At 44.0% G+C, this 12676-nt stretch overlaps 1 long non-coding RNA gene across 1 annotated transcript; it reads left to right on the forward strand.

The window, feature by feature from the left end:
• The first annotated feature begins 1375 nt into the window (after positions 1 to 1375).
• Positions 1376 to 12320, forward strand: LOC116576720. Its single transcript, XR_004280257.1, has 3 exons — positions 1376 to 1476; positions 10268 to 10322; positions 12293 to 12320. It is a non-coding gene; the product is annotated as an uncharacterized LOC116576720 (long non-coding RNA).
• The last annotated feature ends 356 nt before the right edge of the window (positions 12321 to 12676 follow it).

The raw sequence follows: 12676 nt of genomic DNA on the forward strand, positions 1-12676 counted from the left end.
TTAGCTGGGTTTGGGAACAGTTGGTATGTTATGTGAGAGAACCCTTTTTAATTTATGAAGCACTTCATACAAACGTTATCTCTTTCATTTTTATTTTTAAACACTATCCCTTTTCTTCCTTACAATAATCACAGGCTGTAGGCCAGACTGGCAGGATTCCCATTTAACAGATGAGTAAGTCCAAAGTTGGTGACTTGCGCTCACCGCATCATTGACAGTGGGCAGGAACTGTACTGGAACACAAGTCTTTCTGCCACTCCACAGATATCAGCACATTCTCTTTGAGAAAGAACACGGCCTCCCTTATCAGCAAGCAAATAAACAAAAAATTGGAAAAGGCTTGATGATTCATTTAGACAGAAGAGAACATGCAGCGTGTGGAATTACCCTGTAAAAATATCTGCCTGGATGATGGCCAGCTGGAAATTTAGTGTTAGGCCGATGGAGAGGTGTAGGAACTCAGTGGAAGGCAAAGAAGGAAGGAAAGAGACGAGAGAGAGCGAGCCATCAGGAAAGAGTGATCTCAACAAGTACTATTTTAGGAATCTCCTTTCCTGTAAGTTTTATTCCACAAGCTAACCCCAGCCTGCAGATTTTTAAACAGGAAAACATCCCCTTGGTTTGCTTTCTGACCTAGTCCTCTCCACATAACTCAGTTCATCCAGCACACAGAACACCAGAGTTCCATTTCTTGGAGCGAAACTCTAAAATAGTTCTGGTCTTTCCTATGTGGTTTGTTTACTGGGTTACGGTTGGTTTCAGCTTATCAGTTCTGCTGAGCAAGATGCTCTGAGCAATCTTCCCGAAGTTTGTCTCTCAGCAGACAGCTCTCCACTCCCCACTACCTCATTAATGTCAGAAATTCTGAGGTGAGGTGTTTGCCAAACCGTGGCTCTCAGAAGGAGAAAGAAAGGGGAGGGAGTGAGAGAGAGAGAGAAAAAACTCTTCATTTCCTGTAGATACACACAGTCCATTTTTTCTCTTCTCCCTGAAATCCCTTCAACAAAGGAGGAAAGATGTCCTCCACATTGATACGGCCTAAAGCATAAGTCACAGTCCTGAGAACAAAAGAAACACAGAAAAAGAAGCAAAAACCCTCGAAGGTTATGGTTAGAAATTACTCCAAAGATAGGACTTGTGGATTCAGCGTTGCCCCCATTTCCTCTTGATGTACGTAGGGTTAAGGATTTATGTTTGTGCCTGATGGGAAGAGAATGGCCTGTGCCCGAAGGAGTGAGGGAGTGGATGTGGGAGACAGAGAGTGGGGAGAGGAAAGACAGACAGAAACGACTGTGTCTTCAGAGATGCTATTTTGGATTGTGAGGTCACTAAACACAGAACAGATGACAAGGAGGGAGTTTAGGCTGGTGAACCCCATGACTGTCACCTCGCCAGGACCGGACCCACAGCTGACCCCAGTATGGAGGATGAGAAAGGACAAGTACTCTAAAACACCAACCTGAGTGCAGGGCTGGGGTGAGTCCTGGACAATCAGAGAAAACTGAGCAAGCTTTCTTCATTACAATAACAACAACCAATAATTGTATTGTTCTTACGATGTATCAGGTGTTACCTTACAATTCTAAGGACATTACATATACTCAATCATTAACACCCAAGAATAGCTTCTGGGCTGGGCTGGGGGGGGGGGGTTGCTCTAATAGTGTTCTACAGGTGAGAACACTGAGGTGCAGAGAACTGATGTCATTTGCCCAAAGACACACAGCTCGTGGTGGGACTCAAACTGGCTCTGGAGTGTGTTGTCCTACACTCCATCTTACTACTTCCCTGAGCTAAACAAGGACGCTTGTACTTGTGTTATTTAAAATGGTGAAAAGTCCGTAACACTTTCAGCAAAAGGGGGACATGCTTACGTAAATTAACTTATAACCAAAGTTTTAGAGTCATGAAAATTTATGTTTTAGAATAATATCTAATAGTGCAAGAGAGTCTCTATGAGGTGGTATCAAACGAAAAAGGACAACATAAAATAACACAGGGTGTGACCTCCGCTTTGTTTAACAACAAAAAACTTGTACCTGTATCCATATGGTCTATCTCTGAAGAGAGAGGCATAGAACAGAAATAATAGAAAGAAATCCACCAAAATAGTTGCAGTGGTGAGTTCCAGACAATGAGATGAATGGCAATATGTATTTTCTTCTTTAGACTTACAGGTTTGCCCCTTTTCTAAAACAAAAACAAAAACAGAACCCAAGACAATGTATTTACGATAGAGAAAAAAATTCACTGTACAGGGAAATGATCCAGTTGAATCTTGACATCTTTTCCATGAAGGGCATTTTTCCCTGGGGTCGCTGTGTCTGCTGCTGGCTGCTCTTCACCACGGGGAGGGGGTCTCCTGGCCCTCCTGGCCCTCCTTTGGCCCATCCATTGTCCTCCCTCCAATTCCATGCGAGCTCTCTACCGACTTATGTCTGTCCACAGAAAGGAGCCCTGTGGTGAACTCTGGGATGCTGGAGACTTCTTTGCAGCAAGGTTAATCACCTCTTAAATTACGGTGCTTTGAAGTTTTGGTTTTGTGTCTCAGATTTCTGTTCACAAGGCAGAGGTGTTACCTGGGGGCTGAAACTAAGTAAGATAAGCATGGCGATGTAAGCAAAGAATTGGACATAAATAATAACAGGTAGAGAATATTTTTGTGTGTGAGCCAGGAACAACAACAATGAAAAAGAATATGAAGCCTTTAAATCAGAGAGATGTTCTGCCGACGCTTGTTCATTCATAAACAGTTCAATAGATCATCAGGGAAATACATCTTTGGGTCTGTCCCTGCCCCTCGTCTTCTACTGAATGTTCCTTTCCTGACGAAAGATTATTTTACTATCTTTACTATTTGTGGAGTTTTCTCTTTAGTGTTATATAATCTGAATCCTTCCCTCTGAACTGAAACATGCTTTTGTCTTTTTGTTATATTCAGCAAAACTATCCCCAGAAGGCAGCTGGCTTTTGGCTCTCTGAGGTGAACTAAGGCATTAATTAATGGATCTGTTCCATGGCTCTTTTCATGAGAAATTCACGTACATAAACCTTTAGGATCAAATAGGACCCAGACGGATTCTCGAATTCCCAAGCCACCCACAAGCCATTCTGATGATCGCTGGTGTGACTGTCACCATTCTCCAGATGACAAAAGGGAGATCCAGGTGAGGAGGAGGAAGAAGGGAGCAGCTTAGCTAGGAACAGAGCCCTGGTCTGCCTTTGAGTTCCCAGCAAATTGGCGTTGTACCTACTAACACCAGAACCTGGTTGTTCATCTAGAATCTGCACCAAAGCAGTTGACATCCTCGGAAAGAAGAAAAAAGAGATTAGGTCCTCCAGGGACTGACCGTGGTTCTGCAAGCTTGTTTCCCATGTACTAGTAGGACCGAAAGTGTCCCATGCAAACCTCCCGTGACCCATGTCAGTCTTGACCAGATGTGGAGCGAGCACCCCCTGCCTCCAGGCAGCCCATGAACTAAAGTCCTCAGTGCCTCTTGGGCCCCAAAGCATAAATCATCGATTTTCTATGAATTAGGGATTACTGCTAGATCGTGTGCTTTCTATTAATAGATCTTCATAAATGTTGCAGGTGCAGCTGCGGCTCCTCTTTGAAGTACTGCTTAATCGTCCCCTTTCCAAATCCTCATAATCCAACCCTCATAAAAAACCCCGGGGATTATTGATTGAGAGGGCCTCGGGGATCCCTAAAGGTGCTGCAGCTCAGACGCCCGTCGGTCCCCGTCCCCGAGGTGGGGCCGCAGGCCCGGGAATGCGCGCCAGGTGCGGCGGTCCTGCGGAGCGCGCTCCTCCCGGGCCACGAAGGGGCGGAGCCCCGGGCCGGGGAGGCGGGGCGACCGTGCCCGGGGCCGCCCGCTTCAGCCTCTGCTTCTCAACCTTCAGCCTGTGGATCTTCCCCTCTGCCCGGGCCTTATTTAATAACTGGTTTCAGACAATATTCTTAGGAACCAGAGTTTGTTTTTTTTTTTTTTTTTTTTACTCTAATGCATTAATGATCAGCAATTTGAATTAAAACAGTTCAAGTTGTTCAAAGTAGTCAATCTGTTTAGATTATTTTAATGACTTTAAGTGAATTAAAATTTCACTTGTTGAATAAAATAATCTCTTTACTGTAGTTTTCTGTGCTGATCTTCTGTGACTCCCCCTCAGGCCCTGGCTTCTGAGTCAGGCCGTGCAGGGCCACGCTGGATAAGACTGATGAGTTGGTGAAGTTCCCACATCTGGAATGCCTTTCCCTTCCCTCTATTGGATGAGGTCTTGGCTCAAATGCCACCTTCCTCGTGGAGCCTTCTGGAGTTCCCAGGCAGACTGAATCCCTCATCCCTTGCTGTTTCCATAATACCTTGCTGTTGCTTCTGTCCTAGCACTATATGTATTTGACTACATTTTATTAGCCGTGGTGTTCCTTTATTTGGCATAGCTTTTAACCTCCTGGGTTCCAGGCACTGGGCTAGATGCTGAGGACAAAGTTGAATAAGACAGGGTGCCTGATTTTGAGTAAATCACAAGGTCCCGGGAGAATGACATGAAAATAGTTGAGTAGAATCTGTTAAGTGTTACATAAAAAGCACTCTGAGGTCTTCGGGAGGGGGTCACCAGCCCACTCTGGGTTGCGAAGACTTGAGATCTGCCCTGTTGGGAACACCTCGTAGGGTGTCTGCCACTTACCCTGCTTGATAAACCTTAATGGAATCACTGGTGCAACTTAAAGACGATTTCACAGGTTGGAGTCCCAAGTGGTGCGCATGGGAAGATGCATAAGGCAGATCACTTGAACACTCTGTCCTCCTCTCTCATCAGTGAAATGGGTATAATAACCACCTTCTGGCCTTGTTATCAGAAGTAAACGAGGAATCGTAAGTGAAAGCAATTTGAGCACCAAAGAGGGAAGCAGAGGTAATGTCTGGATGTGAATGAGACTATCTCCATGACACAGTGATGCCTTCTACTGGAAGTAACTCCGTGTGTGAAACCTCATGAGCTTAACTACACGATATGGAAAACCAAAACCGTGACTGTGTTAGGACAGTCACAAAGGGACCGCAAGTCCTGTTCCTCCACTCCTCCTGAGCATTGTCCATATGTTATCTGTGTTTCCATGGCGACCACTGGGCTCAGAGATTTGAGGTAACTATAAATTCTCTTTGAGATGCAGTTGGTCGGTTCTATTTTCTGGAGAACAGAATCAGTGCCCGAACATATCTTCACCTCTTGGGAAGAATTTTCCCACTAGTTTTTCACGGTCTGATGGCAATACCTCCTATCGGACGCAGAATCAGCCAGACGCGTGTAAGCGTGCGAGGTGGGTTTTGAGAATTGCTGTCACGTTCCAATTTCTTCTCATTGCCTTGATAACTATGGCCCGTGTGAGCTTGAGGGTAGACAAATCCATCATTGGTTTAAGCAGCTTTCTACTGCACCGTAGTGCTAAAAATCACAAAATTAATCAGCTGGTAGAAAGACACCCTTGGAGGTGTATGGGAGGAAGAAGATGTGAATAGAAAGGAATGCGTTTGGACAGGGATCTATTCGTCATTGCACCTTCAGTGCCTTGTGGGCCTATAAAAATAGGGGAACGGGTCATAGAGTGGAATGCTGGATAAAGGGAGACAAAGGCTTCCAAGGAAAGAGATGATGTTTTGTTTCTGACAGTAATGTCTCCTCCAATGAAAGTGTATTTGGCAAAATGTTTGGCCGTCCTTCCTATTTGGAATACTGTTTGTTCAATGAGGTAGTACGCAGTGAGAAAAAAAGCCTCATGTGGCCTACAGAAAGAAAGAAGGAAGGAAGGAAGGAAAGAAAGAAAGAAAGAAAGAAAGAAAGAAAGAAAGAAAGAAAGAAAGAAAAAATACTCTTTTCAGTGTGTTCAGGTGCTCCTCGATGTATGTTTCAGACAGAAACTGGGTTTAGTCGGCATTGTTCATTAGCCTCAAAATGTGCTTGCCCCACGGGGCGGGGGTGGGGGTGAGGCATGGGGTTGGGGAAGGGTGAGGCCAAGGAACCAGGCAGTAAGGGCTGAGGAGTGCAGGGTGCGCTTTGGGGCGGAGCCAAACGGCCTGGCCTGGCTCAGATCTGGAAACCATCTGCTTGCCCAGTACTTTCTTCTTGCTACCTCGCATAACAGGCCTGAGCCATTACCCTATGTATGTCCTCTGGCTTTTGTGAAATTGCTCCTTGACGGCAAAACAAGAAAGAAGGAAAAATACCTGGGAGTCCCTTTTGGACCGGAATCTGACCAGACCCTGTGGTCCTGGCTGAGTGTATAGAGGTACTTTAGAACCTCGACCTTTTAACCCCTTCCTCCCCAAATTGGTATTTTAGGAGCAGCCTCCCCCTCCCCCCCCCCCCAACACACACCCACTCCCTCAATGGTGTCTCTATATTCTTTAAATTAATTTGCTGGCTGCAGAATGGTCTGAGGCACTGAAGCAGACTTTTTTTTTTTAATAAAGTTTGTAATACAGTTTGACTTTTGGATGTCTGTGAATATAGTGCTTGCAAGAAGCTAAAAACAAAACAACAACCAAGTACCTGTTAATTGTCATTACATATTTTACTCAGAGCTGAGTGTAAGATATCCCACTATTGTTGAAAATATTGACACTTAAGCCTTTCTGCTTAGGAGGTTACTTTGGGGGGAGGAAAGATTTCTGGACCACCTGGCCCTAATGGGTCCCCACCAAGCCTCTTTCCAGAGTGAATAGGATTGACTGCCTTCCCTATCAATAGGATACTGATTAGGCGGTGCTAGTTTCTAACTTAATGGGATATGTCAAATAAATGGGATAGAATAGAATTTAGAAGATTAATCCTCCTGGAGGCCGGGTTGTTGACCACCCAGAGGAGGAGACTTGCATGGGTAATCAGCAGTGCTTCTGGAGTTCTCTCTGAGAATAACGATCCCCGGGGACTCCCTCAGCAACCCCAATTATAAATCTTTCTCTGTAGGGAAACATGCATGAAAGACAGATCCATGTTTTCCCAGAAAGACAAATAAAAAGGATGGAAGTTCTGGTCCCTTCGTGTAGCATTGCACTGTGACTCCCTGACATGGATGCGTTTTCTTTGTAATAAAGAAATAACCAAGAAGATGCATCCAAAAAAAATTCATAGTGCTCTTAGCAAACACTTGTGTGCTTTCTTCTTTGAATTGCCTTTAGGGACGCATTTCTCTTCCCCCTATTTGCCTTGAAAGGTAAGCGGTTAGAAGGGCTCATTTGACTTCCTGATACCATCTGGGAGTGTTTCCAGTCTTTCCGTTACCACTAATTAGGGGCCGATCAGGGTCCTCAAGGGAGCTGTGCTTCTCACTAACTCGGTCCAGTACCATCCAGAAAGGAGGCAGGACTCTTACAAGCTGTTTGTCCCAAGTCACCCAGGGAAGGTGGCAAGTTCCCCGGGAAAGTATCAAATGAGTCTGTTAATGAGCCAAACCCTAGGAAAGAGGATAAGGGAGGAGGGCTCTGTGCAAATCCAGAAACTGACTGAGCTGAAGGAAATGGAGGATTTATTTATCTGGTTCGTAAAGGAGTGTTAGTGTGAGGGTCTCTCATTTGGGTGGAAAGCACTTTCAAGCCAAATCTTTCACGCTAAGATGTGGAATCTCAGATAAGCCGAGGGCTTCAGAGTTTACACTTATTAAAAAAAAAAAAAGAGGCATTTTGACTCTCAAATGGATGAATATAACAATGTAAACTAGGGTTATTATTTATCTACGTTGAGATTTTTTGTCCCTTTTAAGTAAGAATTTATCCTGCATTAGGCTCAAAGTTGACTGGAAAAAACTCCGAGAGCAGTTTATTCAAACTCTGTTTTACAAAGGGAAATTAAGTGGTATGTCCAAGTTCATACGAATGAATATAGTATTGGGTTAAGAAATGATATGGACTTAACCTATTTACTGTGTGCCAATGATGTAATTTCTATCATATTATTCTGTGATTTTATTTGTCCAGTTTGTTTTCTTCTCTTTCTTGCCTCTGCCACCCACCCATCTGGCTTATTTTGAGGATTTCAAGATACCGAATGCACCTCTGCTTCCCACTATGTGCCCATCATTGTATTCTTTCCCTCTACTGTTGATTTGCTCATTACTGTAGGAGCTCATTCTTTTTTTATTAACAAGTAGCTTTTCAAGGCATAGACGGCAATTTGTTTATACATTCTCTGTTGGACCCCAGTTTGGGGAACCTATTCTGGTTGGAGGCTATTATGTATACAGATGCTATGAACATTTTTGTATATGTCTTTTTAGGAACCTATGTTTTCATTTGTATTGAATAAACATTTAGGGGTGCGATTGACAAGTCACAAGGTCAGTGTGTTTTTGATATAGGCTGCCATGCTATTTTCTACAGTGGTCATATGGTCTACAGCCCACCAGCCCAGAGAAAAGGTCCAGTTCCTACACATCCTTCCCAACTTTCGATGTTGTCAGTCTTTCTAATTGAAGCCATTCAGATAGACTTGTACTATCATTTCTTTGTGAATTTGATTTGTCTTTCCCCAATGAATAAAAGTAATTTTTCACATACCAATTGGCCATTCATACAACTTCTTTTGTGTTCAGTCAAGGATTTCAAGTCATGTTTTATTGTTGTTTGTCTTTATGTTATCTCATCATAGGGATTATTTATATTATCCGGATAAATGTCAGGTTTTAGAGATAGGTATTGCAAATATTTTCTCCAAATCTTTTTGTTTTTCCTTTATTATTTTTTTAAAGATTTTATTTATTTATTTGACAGGGAGACACAGCAAGAGAGGGAACACAAACAGGGGGAGTGGGAGTGGGAGAATCAGGCTTCCTGCTGAGCACGGAGCCCAATGAGGGGCTCGATTGCGGGACCTGGGATCATGACCTGAGCCAAAGACAGATGCTTAACCAAATGAGCCACCCAGGCATTCCTTTGCTTTGTTATTTTTTTTTTTTAAAGATTTTATTTATCTATTTGACAGAGATCACAAGAAGCAGAGAGAGAGGAAGAAACAAGCTGCTTGCGGAGCAGAGTCCCGATGCGGGGCTCGATCCCAGGACCCCGGGATCATGACCGGAGCCCAAGGCAGCGGCTTTAACCCACTGAGCCACCCAGGTGCCCCGCTTTGCTTTGTTATTTTTAATGGTGCCTTTGATTAGTAGTTTTTGATTGCAATAAAGTTGAATTGCTCAATGTTTTTATGGGTAGTCTCTTTGTGTCTTGTCTAAAAAATCATTGCCTTCTTTTCTTGTTCTAGAAGCTTTATGAGGTTTACCTTTTACATGTACGACTATGTTGTATCTCAGGTCAATTTTTGTATGTGACGACAGACAGAGAGGCTCCTTCCCCTAGTCTAACTTCTACCTCCAGAGCAACTGGAATCAATTGTTCTAGTGAAATCTTGTGGACAGCCTAGGCCCTTGTGTTACTCAAAGAAGAAATGCATCAAAGCGCATCACTGAGTCATTTATGACCCTCTTCAGGAATGTACATGTCAACTCTTGCACTTTAATTCATTATTACTTCTTGAATATACCAGATAATCCAGAGAAGTTGATTTTTTTCCCTCTCACCATGTAATTCTTTATGTTATTCCCTATTTCTGGAAACTCCAATTCTTTTTCTTTATCTGCTGATGTCCCATTTGTCTGTCAAGTCCTAGATCACATGCTCTTTCTTTCATGAAGCCCATGCTGACTGACCTGTCATATTTCCTTATAATCCTGACTTTTCATAAGCATCTTGCAAACTTTTTAGGGTAGGATGTTGTCTTATTCACTTTAGAAACCACCTAAAAGAGTTAGTTTAGCAAATTACACCCAGTAGATGTTCGATAAAGGATTACTAAATTAATTTCATTGTAAATTAGGGGGTTTGAAATGTCATTTTGTTGTTGGGACTTTCCTCTACATCATATCTTATCTGAGATCATGTGTTTCTTAACATATTAAATAATTCATAGCAGGATACAAGCAAACATTTAAGCAAAGGACAGTTTGGAAAAAGATGCTCTCTCTGATGGGTAAATCTAGACTTTTTAGGATTTCAGCCCAAGAGACCAGCTTAGGTACATTTACAGATTAATTCACTAAATGTTGCACTGTTGGTAGACAGTGTTGGCCTTTTTGATGAAATTTCAGTTGATCCATTTTTTTTTTAATACATGGGTAAAGGAAAAAAATTCTGACTTGTTTAAAGTAAAATATATTTAAAACATGTTAAAACATGCGTTCATTCAAGGGTTTTATGGTGGTATCCTGCATTCTCAGGGTCTCCTTTCAACTTTACTCGGAAAATCTTCCAGATGAAGAAACCAAGCGTAAGGTAAGGTTTTATGTTCTTTAACTTCATTGAAAGAAAGTATATTTTCCAAGGTTAGGATATTAGAAAAGAACTTGGTTAGGGTGCTTGGGTGGCTCAGTCAGTTAAATGTCTGCCTTCGGTTCGGCTCAGGCTATGGTCCCAGGGCCTTGGGATCCAGCCCCGCCTAGGGCTCCCTGCTCACTGGGGAGTCTGGTAGTCCCTCTGCCACTCTCCCTGCTCGTGCCCTCTCTCTCTCTCTTTCTCTCTCTGTCAAATAAGTAAAATCTAAAAACAAAACAAAACTGGGTTACTTTAAAAAATCTAGTCCTTATCAGTTAAGGCCTTTGGTGTCTTGGGTGGATACCATACATATTAACGTTATTTGACTTAAGAAAGAAAAGGAATTCACTGGAAGGGTACAGGGTCTCTCACAGAATCAATGAGAACTAGGTTTTGGAAAGGTCAGGAACCAAATACGGAGATCGTAGGAACTAATGGAATGTTTATTTGGGCAACCACCAATAGGATGCATCAGCTTAAAGTCTTTTCTGCCTTTGTCTCATTCATCTCTAGATTAAACCCCTGGAGAGAAAGAGGGGGGCTGGCATGGTCTAGCCTGGCTTGGAGCTCTTGCCTTGCCCTTAGCTGGGGTAGGGGACCATCTCTGGGGTGGACTGGATGATAAGGAATGGCAGGAAGGTTTGTCCTGGGAGGAAAGTCTGGGGAGTGAATGAATGGGGAGTGAACGGTGGGTGGCCAGAAACAACACGTGTCCTGTACAGGTTTTTAAACCCCAGTGCATGGCCTCCTGTGCCAAGTGTTTGCTGACCTTTAGTCAGAAACAAATGCTTTCCTGGTAATAAAGGGGATTTTGGAATTTATAATGAATGTTGGCATGTGTGCTTTTCCTGGCACGTATTTGCCTGGAGCTGCATAGAATGAATTAATTTATCTCCACTAATCTGAGTTTCCCACAAAATAAAAGCACAGTGACCACACCCCCCACCTCCATTCAAAGGAAATAGGGACTCTCGGTACTGTGGAGTGCTGCCATGTTAGCTTATGGTCAGACGCATGTGAGCTCTCACGCACAGGTCCGGGGGTCTGGGATTGAGAGAACAGACTGTCAGGGAGTTCCATGTGCCTCCTTTGACTTGGCATGCAGTTTGAAGAAGGCATATAATAATAAAAATAATAATAATATTAATAATAATAATATTTTAATGAAAGTTTACAATGTGGAAGTAACATGTCTCTGTACTTACTAGGTACCATGTTAACCATGCCATGTAATCAGCAAAGAGAGTTTTCTTTAAAAAAAAAATGTGTTTATTTATTTATTTTAGAGAGAAAGTGTGTGGGGGAGGGCCAGAGGGAGAAGGAAAGAGAGAATCTTAAGCAGACTCCCCACTAAGCACGTAGCCCCATGCAGGGCTCGATCTCAGGACTCTGAGATCACGACCTGAGGCAAAATCAAAATTTGGACACTTAACCCACAGAGCCACCTGGGTGCCCCAACAAAGACAGTTTTCAAAGCTTCTCAGCATCTGAAGTCAGGCTCATGAAAGATACATTGGGTCCACCGCATCGGCTCCTGCTCAGGGTTTGTGTCTCCCCTTGCACTGGAGCTTGTGGTGCCTCGCCCCCTCTGCCTTCAGGAGGCAGGGGTGCTCCTCAGGGGATGGGAGAACAGCTGGCTGACAACCCTGTCATAGCCCTCCCTGTGAACTGACCTCAGCTCAGGAGATCTGCTGCGCCCACGGGGAACTTACATCCGATGACTAGACAGGTGATGTTGGGATACAAAAGCCTGCAACCCCGTCCCTCCCCAATCTGGGGCCACCCAGCAGGGCCACCCCTGCTCCAGCAGGACCCCTGTGGAGTAGGTTGTGGGATGTCATGACTAGTGACTATGTTGCTGTCTGATTTCTCCCTCTGCCCGGGCCTGCTGCCTTCCCTTCTCCTGCTGGTGTATGGATCCCCACGGAGAGTCACCTTTTCAGGGAACTGGACCTGCACAGCCATATAGCCAGCCCCAGGTAGTATAGTTTTTGTGTCTGTGGGGTAGGGCTGTTTCTGACCAGGTGGCAGGTGGGAAATTTGGAATGGTTCCCTCACCACTGCCATCTTGTCTGATGTCTCCTGCTTAAGCCTCTACTACTCCTCTGCCCAGGACAAAGGAAGCATGCGTGAGCCCACGCTGGCTCATCACAATGTTGGCTGGCCATGGGCAGGGTCCCTGGACAAGTGTCCAGGTGTCTGGACTCCATTCTGAATCAGTCACTGGGTCATTGCAGGACCACAGACCCTCTGACCATAAACCTTTAAACTCTGGCTGGGGTCGGGGCAGAGGCTTAGTCTGCATGTAAATGCAG

Source organism: Mustela erminea, chromosome 17 (assembly GCF_009829155.1).
Source record: "Mustela erminea isolate mMusErm1 chromosome 17, mMusErm1.Pri, whole genome shotgun sequence".
Taxonomy (NCBI): Eukaryota; Metazoa; Chordata; class Mammalia; order Carnivora; family Mustelidae; genus Mustela; species Mustela erminea.